Source organism: Ranitomeya variabilis, chromosome 3 (genome assembly GCF_051348905.1).
Source record: "Ranitomeya variabilis isolate aRanVar5 chromosome 3, aRanVar5.hap1, whole genome shotgun sequence".
NCBI lineage: Eukaryota > Metazoa > Chordata > Amphibia > Anura > Dendrobatidae > Ranitomeya > Ranitomeya variabilis.
The window spans coordinates 726,790,240-726,805,986 of record NC_135234.1 but is presented as its reverse complement, the minus strand read 5'-3'; the positions used below and the strand labels follow the sequence as shown (position 1 = coordinate 726,805,986).

The 15,747-nt window shown below is 42.4% G+C and overlaps 1 protein-coding gene and 1 pseudogene across 1 annotated transcript in view; one reads left to right on the top strand and one right to left on the bottom strand.

The window, feature by feature from the left end:
* Positions 1 to 15,747, bottom strand: part of SGCG (sarcoglycan gamma) — a 331,065-nt gene that overhangs the window by 284,868 nt on the left and 30,450 nt on the right. The gene's annotated exons all lie outside the window — the stretch shown is intronic.
* LOC143817579 (melanoma antigen recognized by T-cells 1 pseudogene) lies at positions 2,040 to 2,350 on the top strand (annotated as a pseudogene).

Genomic DNA, 15,747 nt, shown 5'->3' with positions numbered 1-15,747 from the left:
GTCTGAGTTTGTCAGGAAGTAGGAGTCTAATATTAGCTAATGAGAAATGATCAAAAATTGTAAAAAAAAAACATTTAACGTAAAAGCCCAATTTAAAGGGAATCTGTCACTAGGAAAATACATTCCAATCTTAAGGCACAAAGTTACAGAGCTGGGACAGCTGAGTAGTTTGATATATAGTTTTATGAGAAAAGATTAAGAATATCCTGTGTTTTAATCATTTAATCCTCAGCTCTTTCTGGGATTTTGGTCTAGTGGGCGGTCTTATCAGTGACTGACAGCTTTCTTTATAGAAGTGTGCACACAGAAAAATCTGTCAGTCACTGATAGGACAGCCCATTCGACTGAGGATGGTCAATCACTGATAGGACCGCCCACTGGACTGAAGGTCAATCACTGATAGGACCACCCACTGGACTGAGGATGGTCAATCACTGATAGGAGCTCTCACTGGATTGAAGGTCAATCACTGATAGGAGCGCTCACTGGACTGAGGATGGTTAATCACTGATAGGACCGCCCACTGGACTGAAGGTCAATCACTGATAGGACCACCCACTTGACTGAAGATGGTCAATCACTGATAGGAGCGCTCATTGGACTGAGGATGGTTAATCACTGATAGGACTGCCCACTGGACTGAAGGTCAATCACTGATAGGACCACCCACTTGACTGAGGATGGTCAATCACTGATAGGACTGCCCACTTGACTGAGGATGGTCAATCACTGATAGGACTGCCCACTGGACTGAGGATGGTTAATCACTGATAGGACCGCCCACTGGACTGAGGATGGTTAATCACTGATAGGACCGCCCACTGGACTGAAGGTCAATCACTGATAGGACCACCCACTTGACTGAAGATGGTCAATCACTGATAGGAGCGCTCATTGGACTGAGGATGGTTAATCACTGATAGGACTGCCCACTGGACTGAAGGTCAATCACTGATAGGACCACCCACTTGACTGAGGATGGTCAATCACTGATAGGACTGCCCACTGGACTGAGGATGGTTAATCACTGATAGGACCGCCCACTGGACTGAGGATGGTCAATCACTGATAGGACCGCCCACTGGAACGGAAAGCCTCAAAAGAGGAGAGGATTAAATGACTAAACCATAGGTTATACTGAATGTTTTATCACAAAACCACAAATCAAGCTGCTCAGCTCCCCCTGCCCTACAGCATGCTGCCTGCAGATTGGACGGCATTTTCATGATGACAGGTTGCCTTTAAATAAGAGTTTGTTTACTGATCATACATTCCCTTTAACTCAGTGCAATAACAAGAAATCTGAGTTTTCTTAACCAGACAACGCCTTTAGGGATCAGGTAATAACTTGACTATGAATTTCAAAGTCCAATGGAGTCTCGGAATATGTATAGCTTATTTTACTCCCCTTTGTGTGTTTTCAGCTAAGCACTAGCTATTTTATGTGTATGGACAGTGCAGTAATCCACTAACTCTGATCTGTATGCCGCCTGTAAATCTCATTACCTGCTCTTATTCAGCCTGCATGGACCATTGACGCTGAAACTAATTTATGAAATTGAAAAACATGTGCCTCCTGTGGTGCATTTGCTATGTTTGTGCCCCAAAACACCCACACAGATAGAAACTGCATGTTAAGGTCTACTAGGGCATGAAATTTTGTATCGTCTAAGAAAGATTGGGCTGCTCCTATGTGACTGCATGCCAGACTAGTGTTGGCATTTTGAAGGACATGAAAGAATACTTTCCGGCTACAGTGAAAGTAACGGACTTTTATGTACTGTATTCCTTGAAAAGAAGTAATGCAAGAGTACATTTAGGTTAGGAACAGAGGGAGACCTGCCGGAAATGCTCCCCAAGTCACACTCACACTGCACTGTTAACCAGGGGTTGTCCACCTTTGCGGATATTTCTATTTAATAACGTTCACGTAATTGGGGCTTAAAAAAAAAATTGAGATGAGAGTCAAGGATCAAGTAACGGTTTTAAATAGTTCTATTTTGCAGTTCAGTAGGAGCTGGTTCTGTGAACCTTGAAGAATGCCTCGACCTGGCTCATCCCGTACATTGGGGGAATACAATGCCAGCGGAGGCCAGCCACACTTGGGGCTCAGTGCAGAAGCGACTACTGGAACTGCAATTCTTGCTATTATAGCTGCACTTGTCTTGATCAGTAGATGCTGGTATTTCAAAAGGAGAAATGGCTACAAAATACTCAAGACATCCCTAGACACTGGAGAATGTAAGTGCCTTTACAGGATTACAACACTCTGAACAATGTTGTACCTGGAGCACCCCCTGCATATGAGAAGATTGCTGGAGAGACTCGGCCACCACCTTACACTCCATGAATTGAGGCAAAAATTCTCATCTGATCTGTGGTCACCTTAAGTCATATATGTATCTGTAAAATGTGTATATACGATAATATTGTTTAAATGTAAGACACTAGAGAATATAATTCTAGCTCTGGGTGTATTGGGGGAAAGGTACAACTTGGTGTAAGGGTCTTGAAATTCTAGGAGAGAACTTATTTTTCTGTCAAATAAACTACATATAGTGGACATCATTATTGTAAACGGCCAACTAGGGGACATCATTACTGTAGAAGGCCAACTAGGGGACATCATTACTGTATAGGGCCAACTAGGGGACTTCATTATTGTATTGGGCAAACTAGGGGACATCATTACTGTCAACACAAAAAAACGGACAAAAAGCCAGCTCACCAGACAACCGTTGATGGGTGCACGGAACCTCCACGCCGATCCACGTGGTGAAATATAACAATGAAGAAAAAAGTTGATTCCAGCTCCACAGAGATGCCTTGAATAAAATTGAATCCTTTATTGGTACATTTTTAAAAAGACAAAAGTTGTCATGCTCTCCATAATTAACGGGAAACGAGCTACGCGTTTCGATCTGTTACAGATCTTTTTCAAAGCTACACAAACACAGACAAATCAGCATTTTAACGCTACCACCAACCAATCAATACAAAACACAAAATCATGTGACTAAAAGGTCCTTCTGATACGATACAAAATGATTCTTCTAAAAACAAACCATTTATATAAAAATTCATTTCAATATGAATATGCATGAAAAAGAATGAAAACAAAAATTATGTAAACAGCTCATGATATGATATTAATAATGGTACATTAACTCGTTACGTTTGTTAAGACCGGCTGGAAACCGGGTATTTAAATGAAAGATCCAAAAGGCTTCACGTGTGAGAAGACAACGTTTGAAATTTCCACCTCGCTGAGGTTTGTTAACACGTTCAATGCCATATGCCAAGAAGTATTTAGTACTACACGCATGTTGAGTAATAAAATGTCTAGATGCAGCCGAAACTGATCGAGAAGAATTACCTGCATTTCCTATATCATATAAATGTTCATTGATGCGCACTTTTAGCTTGCGTGATGTACAACCAACATATGACAATTGACACATAGTGCAATCGATTTTATATATCACAAAGGCAGTATTGCAATTGATGTATTGCTTAATAATAAAATTTTGTGATTTGTCAGAATTGGTGAATGACTTATTAACTACCGTATGGGCGCACATTTTACATCTGTTACTACCGCATTTGTAAAACCCATTATGATTTAACCATGTTTTATTTGTATTTTTATGTGGGCAAAACATACTCGGGGAAATTCGGTTGCCTATAGTTGCCGCCCTTCTGGGAATTACATTAATGCCTGTGTCGAGAATTCTCGCCAGGCTTGAATCCTCATAAAGAATAGGTAAAAATTTGTTAATAAGATTTTTAATTTTACTAAATTGAGGACTAAATTGAAAACAAATAAAAGGTTTTTTATTTCTGTCTCTATTTGTTGGATTTGAAACAGATTTATTTGTACTAACTGGTGTAATTAAATCATGACGATCCCTATGATCAACAATTTTGTGAGCCCTGTTTATCATCCAATGTGGATAGTTGCGACGTCTCAATTTATTAGCTGCCAATTCGATTTCATCTTTTAATACTGAATTATCACTACAGTTTCTCTTAACTCTAACAAACTCACCCACCGGTATAGATTGAATGGTATGTGAAGGATGTCCACTCCGGGCATGTAGAATAGAGTTCCCACTAAGAGATTTATGGTGAGTTTTCGTTTCCACAACATGATCAGCGATACCAATTAAATTTAAATCCAAGAAACTAATCTCATTTCGATTAAATCTGTGAGTAAACCGTAAATTATAATCATTCAAATTCAAATAATTAATAAAATCGGGTATGGCAGATACATCGGCGGACCAGATGATAAGTAAATCGTCGATGTATCTGCCATACCAATGAATGCAGGAAAGAAAAGGATTAGAAACCGAAAAAATATAATTGTGCTCCCAAAATGCCATAACTAGGTTAGCCAAAGAGGGTGAAAATTTAGCCCCCATGGCCACGCCTGTTTTCTGTAAATAATAACGAGAATCAAATGTGAAAAAATTATGAGTCATAAGAAAAAAAACAACCTGTAAAATATATTGTTTTAAATCCACGGAATAATTACTAAAACTATCCAACTGAAACTGTAAAGCCCGCATAGCTACATGATGTGGAATACATGAATACAATGAGACCACATCGCAGCAGAGCCACGTAAATTTAGCTGACCATGTTTTATCTGAAAAAACTCTCAGGACTTCCCGTGAGTCCTTGATATACCCAGGGATTTTATTTACAAGTGGTTGTAATAGGGAGTCAACCCATTCACAGAGATGCTCATTAGCTGAGCCAATGCCAGATACTATTGGTCTTAATGGGGGGATCCTATCGCTCTTGTGTACTTTAGGTAAACCATGTATGATCGGGCACACAGGATCTTGTACAATTAAATAATCTGATTGTTTTTTAGTTATAACCCCTAAACTGACACCCTCTTCGATTATTTTAGTTGTTTCATCTTTAAATTCCATGGACGGGTTTCCCTTTAGTTCAGTATAGGTAGATGAATCAGACAGCAATTCCATTAACTTGAGATGATAATCAGTTACATTAAGGACAACAACTAAACCACCCTTATCGGACATTTTAACTATAATGTCTTTCATGTCCTGTAATTGATGTAAAGCCTGCCATTGTTTCCCTGAAAAATTATTGTCAAATTCAGACCTATTAAGCGTTACATCCTGATCCAGATTGCGCAATTCTCGCTCCATCACCTCCTGGAATCTGTCCATACATTCAGATCTAGACTGGATGGGATAAAAGATAGGATTCTTTGTTGCAAAATTATAAGATTGGTTAGTTGTCATTGCCTCTACCTGGTTTTCATTATGTAAAGATTGTAAAGAAACTAAAGAAACCTGATCCAAAAAATCCATTCCATGAAATTCATTAGTTGGGGAAAAGATCTCCTGTTGTTGTTGTTCAATATCTCCTGCATTATCCACATTGGTCAAAAAATGTTTCTTGACTGTTAAATTGCGGATGAACTTGTTGATGTCCAGGAGGGTGGAAAATAAGTCAAATTTCTGGCTGGGGACGAAATTCAAACCAAGGGATAAAACCGCTAGTTGATCATTGGTTAGGACTCTAGATGATAAATTCAAAACATTGTCATTATTGTTCACTTGAACATGCGTCTCCTGTTGCGTGTTGTAACACCTTGAGTTTCCCCGATGTTTTCTGCCCCCACGTCTTTGGCGTTTTTTGAATGCCGAAAAAACTTTTTCCTTCCACCCACTCCTGCATCATTAACAGATACATCCGATAAACTGCGGTTATTGTCCGAAGAATCTGGATCAGAAGAAGTAAAATTCACATGCATTTTTGCTGCCGTTTGTCTGAAGTGAGACTGATTTCTTTTCAAAATAGATCTAGGAGTTCTGTTTATATTCTCCCACTGTCCCCATTCATAGACTTTATTAGTAGCATAGTCATTCATATCTCTAGTAAACTTTCTCTTTTTTCTCTCCATGATCTCATCCTCTAATGTGGAGATATTTTCATGCATTTTCTCCACGAGAGAGTTAAACTGAGACAAGTCCTTATATTGTACTAGTAACGCATTAACATCTTCCATTTGTTTCTGTATTTCCTTCAATTTTGTGTCCTCATATTTGACAATGAGCCTCATTAGATTCAAAGAGCAATTGCTCAACACATTATTCCATTCTTCCTGGAATTCTGATGAAAAAATGGTAGTAGGAATTTTTTTAATACGTAGTCCACGTGGGATCATATCCTTTGCCAAATAATTACTCATAGTGGTTTGATCCCACCAAACTTTTGTCTCCTGTGACAGGAGTTTTTCCAGATTATTCACATTGTCCTGTAAATCCGGTGCGGTTTTGGGATCTATACCATCTTGTGCGAACACACGTGCTGCCTTTTGAGATCTATCACGAGATAGGATGGTGGCCATGGAAAAATAAATCCAAGTACTGTGCAAACAGTCCCGTAAATGCTTTCAAAATATATATTAAATTTCTATGTATTTAAAATATGGGAGCAGTGTTCGGGAGCAACGGCAAACGGTATCGTGAACACAAAAAAACGGACAAAAAGCCAGCTCACCAGACAACCGTTGATGGGTGCACGGAACCTCCACGCCGATCCACGTGGTGAAATATAACAATGAAGAAAAAAGTTGATTCCAGCTCCACAGAGATGCCTTGAATAAAATTGAATCCTTTATTGGTACATTTTTAAAAAGACAAAAGTTGTCATGCTCTCCATAATTAACGGGAAACGAGCTACGCGTTTCGATCTGTTACAGATCTTTTTCAAAGCTACACAAACACAGACAAATCAGCATTTTAACGCTACCACCAACCAATCAATACAAAACACAAAATCATGTGACTAAAAGGTCCTTCTGATACGATACAAAATGATTCTTCTAAAAACAAACCATTTATATAAAAATTCATTTCAATATGAATATGCATGAAAAAGAATGAAAACAAAAATTATGTAAACAGCTCATGATATGATATTAATAATGGTACATTAACTCGTTACGTTTGTTAAGACCGGCTGGAAACCGGGTATTTAAATGAAAGATCCAAAAGGCTTCACGTGTGAGAAGACAACGTTTGAAATTTCCACCTCGCTGAGGTTTGTTAACACGTTCAATGCCATATGCCAAGAAGTATTTAGTACTACACGCATGTTGAGTAATAAAATGTCTAGATGCAGCCGAAACTGATCGAGAAGAATTACCTGCATTTCCTATATCATATAAATGTTCATTGATGCGCACTTTTAGCTTGCGTGATGTACAACCAACATATGACAATTGACACATAGTGCAATCGATTTTATATATCACAAAGGCAGTATTGCAATTGATGTATTGCTTAATAATAAAATTTTGTGATTTGTCAGAATTGGTGAATGACTTATTAACTACCGTATGGGCGCACATTTTACATCTGTTACTACCGCATTTGTAAAACCCATTATGATTTAACCATGTTTTATTTGTATTTTTATGTGGGCAAAACATACTCGGGGAAATTCGGTTGCCTATAGTTGCCGCCCTTCTGGGAATTACATTAATGCCTGTGTCGAGAATTCTCGCCAGGCTTGAATCCTCATAAAGAATAGGTAAAAATTTGTTAATAAGATTTTTAATTTTACTAAATTGAGGACTAAATTGAAAACAAATAAAAGGTTTTTTATTTCTGTCTCTATTTGTTGGATTTGAAACAGATTTATTTGTACTAACTGGTGTAATTAAATCATGACGATCCCTATGATCAACAATTTTGTGAGCCCTGTTTATCATCCAATGTGGATAGTTGCGACGTCTCAATTTATTAGCTGCCAATTCGATTTCATCTTTTAATACTGAATTATCACTACAGTTTCTCTTAACTCTAACAAACTCACCCACCGGTATAGATTGAATGGTATGTGAAGGATGTCCACTCCGGGCATGTAGAATAGAGTTCCCACTAAGAGATTTATGGTGAGTTTTCGTTTCCACAACATGATCAGCGATACCAATTAAATTTAAATCCAAGAAACTAATCTCATTTCGATTAAATCATCACTACTGTATAGGGCCAACTAGGGGACATCATTACTGTACATGGCCCACTAGGGGACATCATTACTGTATAGGGCCAATTAGTGGACATCATTACTGTACAGGGCCAACTAATAGACATCATTACTGTATAGGGCCAACTAGGGGGACATCATTACTGTACAGGGCCAACTAGTGGACATCAATACTGTAAAGGGCCAACTAAGAGACATCATTATTGTATTGGGCAACCTAGGGGACATCATTACTGTACAGGGCCAACAAAGAGACATCATTATTGTATTGGGCCAACTAGGGGACATCATTACTGTACAGGGCCAACTAGGGGACACCACTAATGTACAGGGCCAACTAGGGGACATCATTACTGTATACGGTCAACTAGGGGACATCATTACTGTAGAGGGCCAACTAGGGGACTTCATTATTGTATTGGGCAAACTAGGGGACATCATTACTGTACAGGGCCAACTAGGGGATTTCATTACTGTATTGGGCCAATTAGGCGACATCATTACTGTACAGGGCCAACTAGGGGACATCATTACTGTACAGTGCCAACTAGGAGACATCATTACTGTACATGGCCAACTATTGGTCATCTATACTGTACAGGGCCAACTAGGCGACATCATTACTGCACATGGCCAACTAGGGGACATCATTACTGTATAGAGCCAACTAGGGGACATTATTACTGTATTGGGCATACTGGGGGACATCATTACTGTATTGAGCCAACTGGGAGACATCACTACTGTATAGGGCCAACTAGGGGACATCATTACTGTACATGGCCCACTAGGGGACATCATTACTGTATAGGGCCAATTAGTGGACATCATTACTGTACAGGGCCAACTAATAGACATCATTACTGTATAGGGCCAACTAGGGGGACATCATTACTGTACAGGGCCAACTAATGGACATCATTACTGTATAGGGCCAACTAGGGGACATCATTACTGTATTGGGCCAACTGGGGGACATCATTACTGTATAGGGCCAACTAGGGGACATCAATACTGTACATGGCCCACTAGGGGACATCATTACTGTATAGGGCCAATTAGTGGACATCATTACTGTACAGGGCCAACTTATGGACATCATTACTGTATAGGGCCAACTAGGGGACATCATTACTGTATAGGGCCAATTAGTGGACAATATTACTGTATATGGCCAATTGGGGACTATATTAATTTATGGTTTTATGAGCAGCTGCAAGAGCTGGGTGAGATCGGTTGCTCACTTATCTCCAGACCAGGTCTTGGATGGTCTGATTTAAGGCAGCTGGTGCTGTCTCACTCTGTCAGTGTGTTTGCAAGATGAGGAGGCCTTGTCTGTGCTGCTCAGACCCTGCTGGAGTCTGAGAGCAAAGGACTGACATTTAAACGGGTGAGCCCGTGTGTTTTATGGACTGGTTATTTTCCATTTTAGTGCATTTATCCCTTTTGTACCCAGAAGAGGCTGTTTTATTTTGTTAAACCAGACGGTTTATAAACATTTAAGAAACCGCGCATTTGTTTGAATTGACAAACTGAATCCTGTGTGTGAACCAGCGTCTACCACAAAGCCGATTCCTCACATGGGGCATAAAAGGTGGATGCTATTACAATATGGAGGCCAAAATGTTGTACATTACTACAGTATCATAGGTATACGAATGTTGCTTTCTGCAGAGACAAGTCCTGAAAAAGTCATAGTGGTCTGGGCCGGACGAAGAAAAAAAGCTAAACTTAATTACTTCGATTGGAGGCATCCCCAGATTTACCTGCATTATGTACACTTTTACAATGTACAGAGCTCTTCTTTATGTTAGTGGTGGTACTATTAGGCCATGTGCACACTTTGCGGCGTGCTCTGCGGGTTCTCCCGCAGCGGAATTGATAAATCTGCAGGGCAAAACCGCTGCGGTTATCCCTGCAGATTTATCGCGGTTTGTTCCGCGGTTTCCGCTGCGTGATTACTCCTGTACTATTGATGCTGCATATGCAGCAATATGCAGCATCAATAGTAATGATAAAAATAATAAAAATGGTTTATACAAACCCTCTGACGTCGCGATCTCCTCGGCGCTGCACTCGGCGGTCCGATTCCAAAGCTGCTGTGCCGAGAAGGACCTTCGTGACATCACGGTCATGTGACCCGGGCGTCATCACGGTCATGTGACCGCGACGTCACCGCAGGTCCTACTCGGCATAGCAACTCTGACCGGACGGCCGCGGGCAGTGCTGAGAGGTGAGTATAGCATCATTTTTTATTTTAATTCTTTTATTTTACACTATTCATGCTTCCCAGGGTCTGGAGGAGAGTCTCCTCTCCTCCACCCCGGGTAGCAACCGCGCATTATCCGCTTACTTCCCGCAAAGTGGGCACAGCCCCATGCGGGAAGTAAGCGGTTCAATGCATTCCTATGGGTGCAGAATCGCAGCGATTCTGCACAAAGAAGTGACATGCTGCGGGTTTAAACCGCTGCGTTTCTGCGCGGTTTTTCCCACAGCATGTGCACAGCGGTATGCGGTTTCCATAGGGTTTACATGTAAATGGAAATGCTATGGAAACTGCTGCGGACCCGCAGCATCAAAATCGCCGCGGATCCGCGGTAAAAACCGCGAAGTGTGAACATGGCCTAAGTGTTAGTACTGTGGTTTTTTATAATGGTCAGTATGGTGGTATTATTCAGTTACTATTTGGTCCGGTCATGGTGTGGCGGTAGTTATCCCTTGTATATGACATTATTGGTATATTGATCTTGGTATAATGGATTTTGTTTAGTAATCGGATGGCGGCTTTACTCAGACACTATGTGGTGATAATATACGTTCATTGTGTTATGGTATTTATCCCCTTTACTAGCTGTTTCCAGCCAGCTAACGCTCGGCATGCTCATTGCTAAATTGCTAAATTAACTTAAAATGAAGTTAATAACAATAATAACAATTAAAAATCAGAATAATACTAATACATTTTATTCACAGTGTAAAATCAAAAGCAAACTGGATTCGTGTGGTAATGTGTGGGGACAGAGCCTCGTGTGGTAATGTGTGTGGATGCAGCCTCGTGTGGTAATGTGTGAGGACGGAGCCTCGTGTGGTAATGTGGAGGGACGGAGCCTCGTGTGGTAATGTTTGGGGACAGAGCCTCGTGTGGCAATGTGTGAGGATGGAGCCTCGTGTGGTAATGTGTGGGGACAGAGCCTCGTGTGGTAATGTGTGGGAACGGAGCCTTGTGTGGTAATGTGTGAGGACGGAGCCTCGTGTGGTAATGTGTGAGGACGGAGCCTCGTGTGGTAATGTGGAGGGACGGAGCTTCGTGTGGTAATGTTTGGGGACAGAGCCTCGTGTGGCAATGTGTGAGGATGGAGCCTCATGTGGTAATGTGTGGGGACGGAGCCTCATGTGGTAATGTGTGGGGATGGAGCCTCGTGTGGTAATGTGTGGGTACGGAGCCTCGTGTGGTAATGTGGGGGGACGGAGCCTCGTGTGGTAATGTGTGGGGATGGAGCCTCGTGTGGTAATGTGTGGGGACGGAGCCTCGTGTGGTAATGTGAGGGGGCCAGATTATGTGTGGTAATGTGGTGGGGGGTTGGATTATGTGTGGTAATGTGGTGGGGGTGGGATTATGTGTGGTAATGTGGTGGGGGCGGGATTATGTGTGGCAATATGGTGGGGGGGCGGGATTATGTGTGGTAATGTGGTGGGGGGCGGGGTTATGTGTGGTAATGTGGTGGGGGCGGGATTTTGTGTGGTAATGTGGTGGGGGGTGGGATTATGTGTGGTAATGTGGTGGGGGGCGGGGTTATGTGTGGTAATGTGGTGGGGGTGGGATTTTGTGTGGTAATGTGGTGGGGGGCGGGATTATGTGTGGTAATGTGGTGGGGGGCGGGATTATGTGTGGCAATATGGTGGGGGGGTGGGATTATGTGTGGTAATGTGGTGGGGGGTGGAATTATGTGTGGTGATGGGGTGGGGGCGGAGCTACAGTGCAGAGGGTGGGATTATCTGTGGTAATGTGGTAGGGGTGGGATTGTGTGTGGTAATGTGGTGGGGGGCGGGATTATGTGTGGTAATGTGGTGGGGGCAGGATTATGTGTGGTAATGTGGTGGGTGGCGGGATTATGTGTGGTAATGTGGTGGGGGGCAGGATTATGTTTGGTAATGTGGTGGGGGGCGGGATTATGTGTGGTAATGTGGTGGGGGGTGGGATTATGTGTGGTAATGTGGTGGGGGGGCGGGATTATGTGTGGTAATGTAGTGGGGGGCGGGATTATGTTTGGTAATGTGGTGGGGGGTGGGATTATGTGTGGTAATGTGGTGGGGGGTGGGATTATGTGTGGTAATGAGGTGGGGGGGCGGGATTATGTGTGGTAATGTGGTGGGGGGCAGGATTCTGTGTGGTAATGTGGGAGGCGGGATTGTGGTAATGTGGTGGGGGGGCGGGATTGTGTTTGGTAATGGGGTGGGGGCGGGATTGTGTGTGGTAATGTGGGGGGCGGGATTGTGTGTGGTAATGGGGTGGGGGCGGGATTATGTGTGGTAATGTGGTGGGGGGCAGAATTATATGTGGTAATGTGGTGGAGGGCAGGATTCTGTGTGGTAATGTGGGGGGCGGGATAGTGTGTGGTAATGTGGGGGGGCGGAATTGTGTGTGGTAATGGGGTGGGGGACGGGATTGTGTGTGGTAATGGGGTGGGGGGCGGGATTGTGGTAATGTGGTGGGGGGGCGGGATTGTGTGTGGTTATGTGGTGGGGGGCAGGATTGTGTGTGGTAATGGGGTGGGGGCGGGATTGTGTGTGTGGTGATGTGGTGGGGGGAGGGATTGTGTGTGGTAATGTGGTGGGGGCTGGATTATGTGTGGTAATGTGGTGGGGGGCAGAATTATATGTGGTAATGTGGTGGAGGGCAGGATTCTGTGTGGTAATGTGGGGGGCGGGATAGTGTGTGGAAATGTGGGGGGGCGGAATTGTGTGTGGTAATGGGGTGGGGGCAGGATTATGTGTGGTAATGTGGTGGGGGGTGGGATTGTGTGTAGTAATGTGGTGGGGGTGGAACTGTGTGTGGTAATGGGGTGGGGGGCGGGAATATGTGTGGTAATGTGGTGGAGGCGGGATTTTGTGTAGTAATGTGTTGGAGGCGGGATTGTGTGTGGTGATGTGGGGGCAGGATTGTGTGTGGTACTGTGGTGGGGGGTGGGATTGTGTGTAGTAATGTGGTGGGGGGGCGGGATTGTGTGTGGTAATGTGTTGGAGGCGGAATTGTGTGTGGTGATGTGGGGGTGGGATTGTGTGTGGTAATGTGGTGGGGGGGCGGGAATGTGTGTGGTAATGGGGTGGGGGGCGGGATTGTGTGTGGTAATGGGGTGGGGGGCGGGATTATGTGTGGTGATGTGTTGGGGGGCAGGATTCTCTGTGGTAATGTGGGGGGCAGGATTCTGTGTGGTAATGTGGTGGGGGGCAGGATTGAGTGTGGTAATGTGGTGGAGGCGGGATTGTGTGTGGTAATGGGGTGGGGGGCAGGATTATGTGCGGTGATGTGTGGGGGCGGAGCTACTGTGCAGGGGCGGGATTAGCGAGAAATCACAATGCCTCATATATAGATGCAGTTTATTATTGATATGGACTTGTTCTGTAGTGATATGGAGATATTTGGTAACTGAAGACTATTTAGAAGTATTACTTAGAAAATGATCTTATTGCAATGTTTTCTGAGAAATTAATATATTTAATCTATATTTTTTAAATTTATGAGGGTGGCAAACAAATATGTCTCAACAGGATTTAGAATGCTACAGGGGCCCATACATCTGACCAACATGCTGCAGGGGCCCATAGGACTCAAGTTACTCCTCTGTTCCTCTTTGTAGCTATGCGCTAGAGTCCCTGAAATTCGGGTTTGAGAACAGAGTACATATGTCTAATGGCAGCACGGTGGCTCAGTGGTTAGCACTGCTGCCTTGCCCACGCTGGGGTCCTGGGTTCAAATCCCATCAAAGACAACATCTGCAAGGAGTTTGTATGTTCTTCCTTCAGTTTCTTCCCACACTCCATAGACATACTGATAGGGAATGTAGATTGTGAGCCCCATCGGTGACAGTGATGATAATGTCTGTAAAGCGCAGTGGAATTAATGGGGCTAAATAAGTGAGAAAAATAACTAAATGACATTGGGTGAAATATAAACTATAAATACTTTAAGTAAAAGGAACAGTTTATAGAATTACTAAATTCTAAGCAATAAATCAAGAAACAATTCTGTTTCAATATTGACTTTCACCTTCTATATAGCAATTTTCACAATTGTTTTAAACCTCAGTAAATGACTGATACATTGATGGATTGTCTTCAAATGCTATAGTTATTTTGTGTTCTTCTTGACCTTAGAAATTGGTCCCTTGGGTCTGTAATCATTTTTATTATGTGCTTTCTATTATATCCGCACTATCATTGTTCAATTTGACACGCTAAACTACCTTTTCCATGGAGGTAAATTGCTTAAAAATAAACTAAAGGAGGTTGATTCTTTGGAGTTAAGAAAACTGGACAACAGGAAATGGTGGCCATTGCTCTGTGTGTAATCCACCCAATGGAATCCTTTACTCCATTTTTCAAACTGTCCTTTATATTTTTGTTAGTTCACTTCCATTTGCCTTATCTAAGATATCTTTCAGAAACATCGACACTCTGTTTATACTCAAAAACCAACAAATGCCCAGAAATGTATTACAGGACAAATAACTCAAGGAACATTAACAACCACAGGTGGATAAACCACAGCACAACCGAGTATAATCCTTATCAAATATTTTTATTGAAGAACAATTAAAATGAACATGAAATACACATTAAAATGAGAAAAAACTGGATAACCAATAAACAGGACACAAAGAGTGCCTGGCACATACAACCTATAACAGTGGAGTAGAAATTCAATGCCCCATAAAGTGCTAATAGTGATTTAATCACACAGCAATGTAAATACCAAAGTGATAAAAGCTTCAGCGATCACACCATTGAAACTATATATGGTGTCAAAGACAACCACATGGTATATAGTATGTGTAATGGCCAAGCTCAGTACAGAGGATCTACACGCTGCTGGATAATAAATAATAAATAAATAACATTATCCCACATTAGAACAAGTGTATAATGTGACAAGGCAAAACAACAGGCGTGAGCCTAAGATATAAAAATATAATAGAAAGAGGCATGATATACTCACTAAATGTTGCGAGGCGCCTCCTGAGGAAGTCTCTACGAAACGTGCGTTGGGGCGGCAGGGACCAACGTGGTACTGGCACTTCACCTTCGCAACATTTAGTGATTATACTCGGTTGTGCTGTGGTTTATCCACCTGTGGTTGTTACTCTGTTTATACTGTAGTATGTGTCTGCTATTACAGGTTATCGCTATTAACCCAAGCAATTTTTCATTCCTCTTTTTCCAAAAACCATAAAAAAAATTTTTGGGGTGGAAATGTAGACATATGACTGTGAGCACACTGTCAGTGTGCAATGAAAAGGACAGAATGCAGCAAGCAGGGAGAACAGAGACCAACCCAGTCCCTGAAAAGGACGTCGCTGCCCTGAAACAGGACGTCTTTAGTTTCTCAGTGTGCACTCTCCTCTCTTTTCTTTAGACCTGGTGAGGGAGCGCACTGACACTCTGCATTCAAAGGAATATAGGGAAGTGAGCAGGGAGTGCATACTGAGA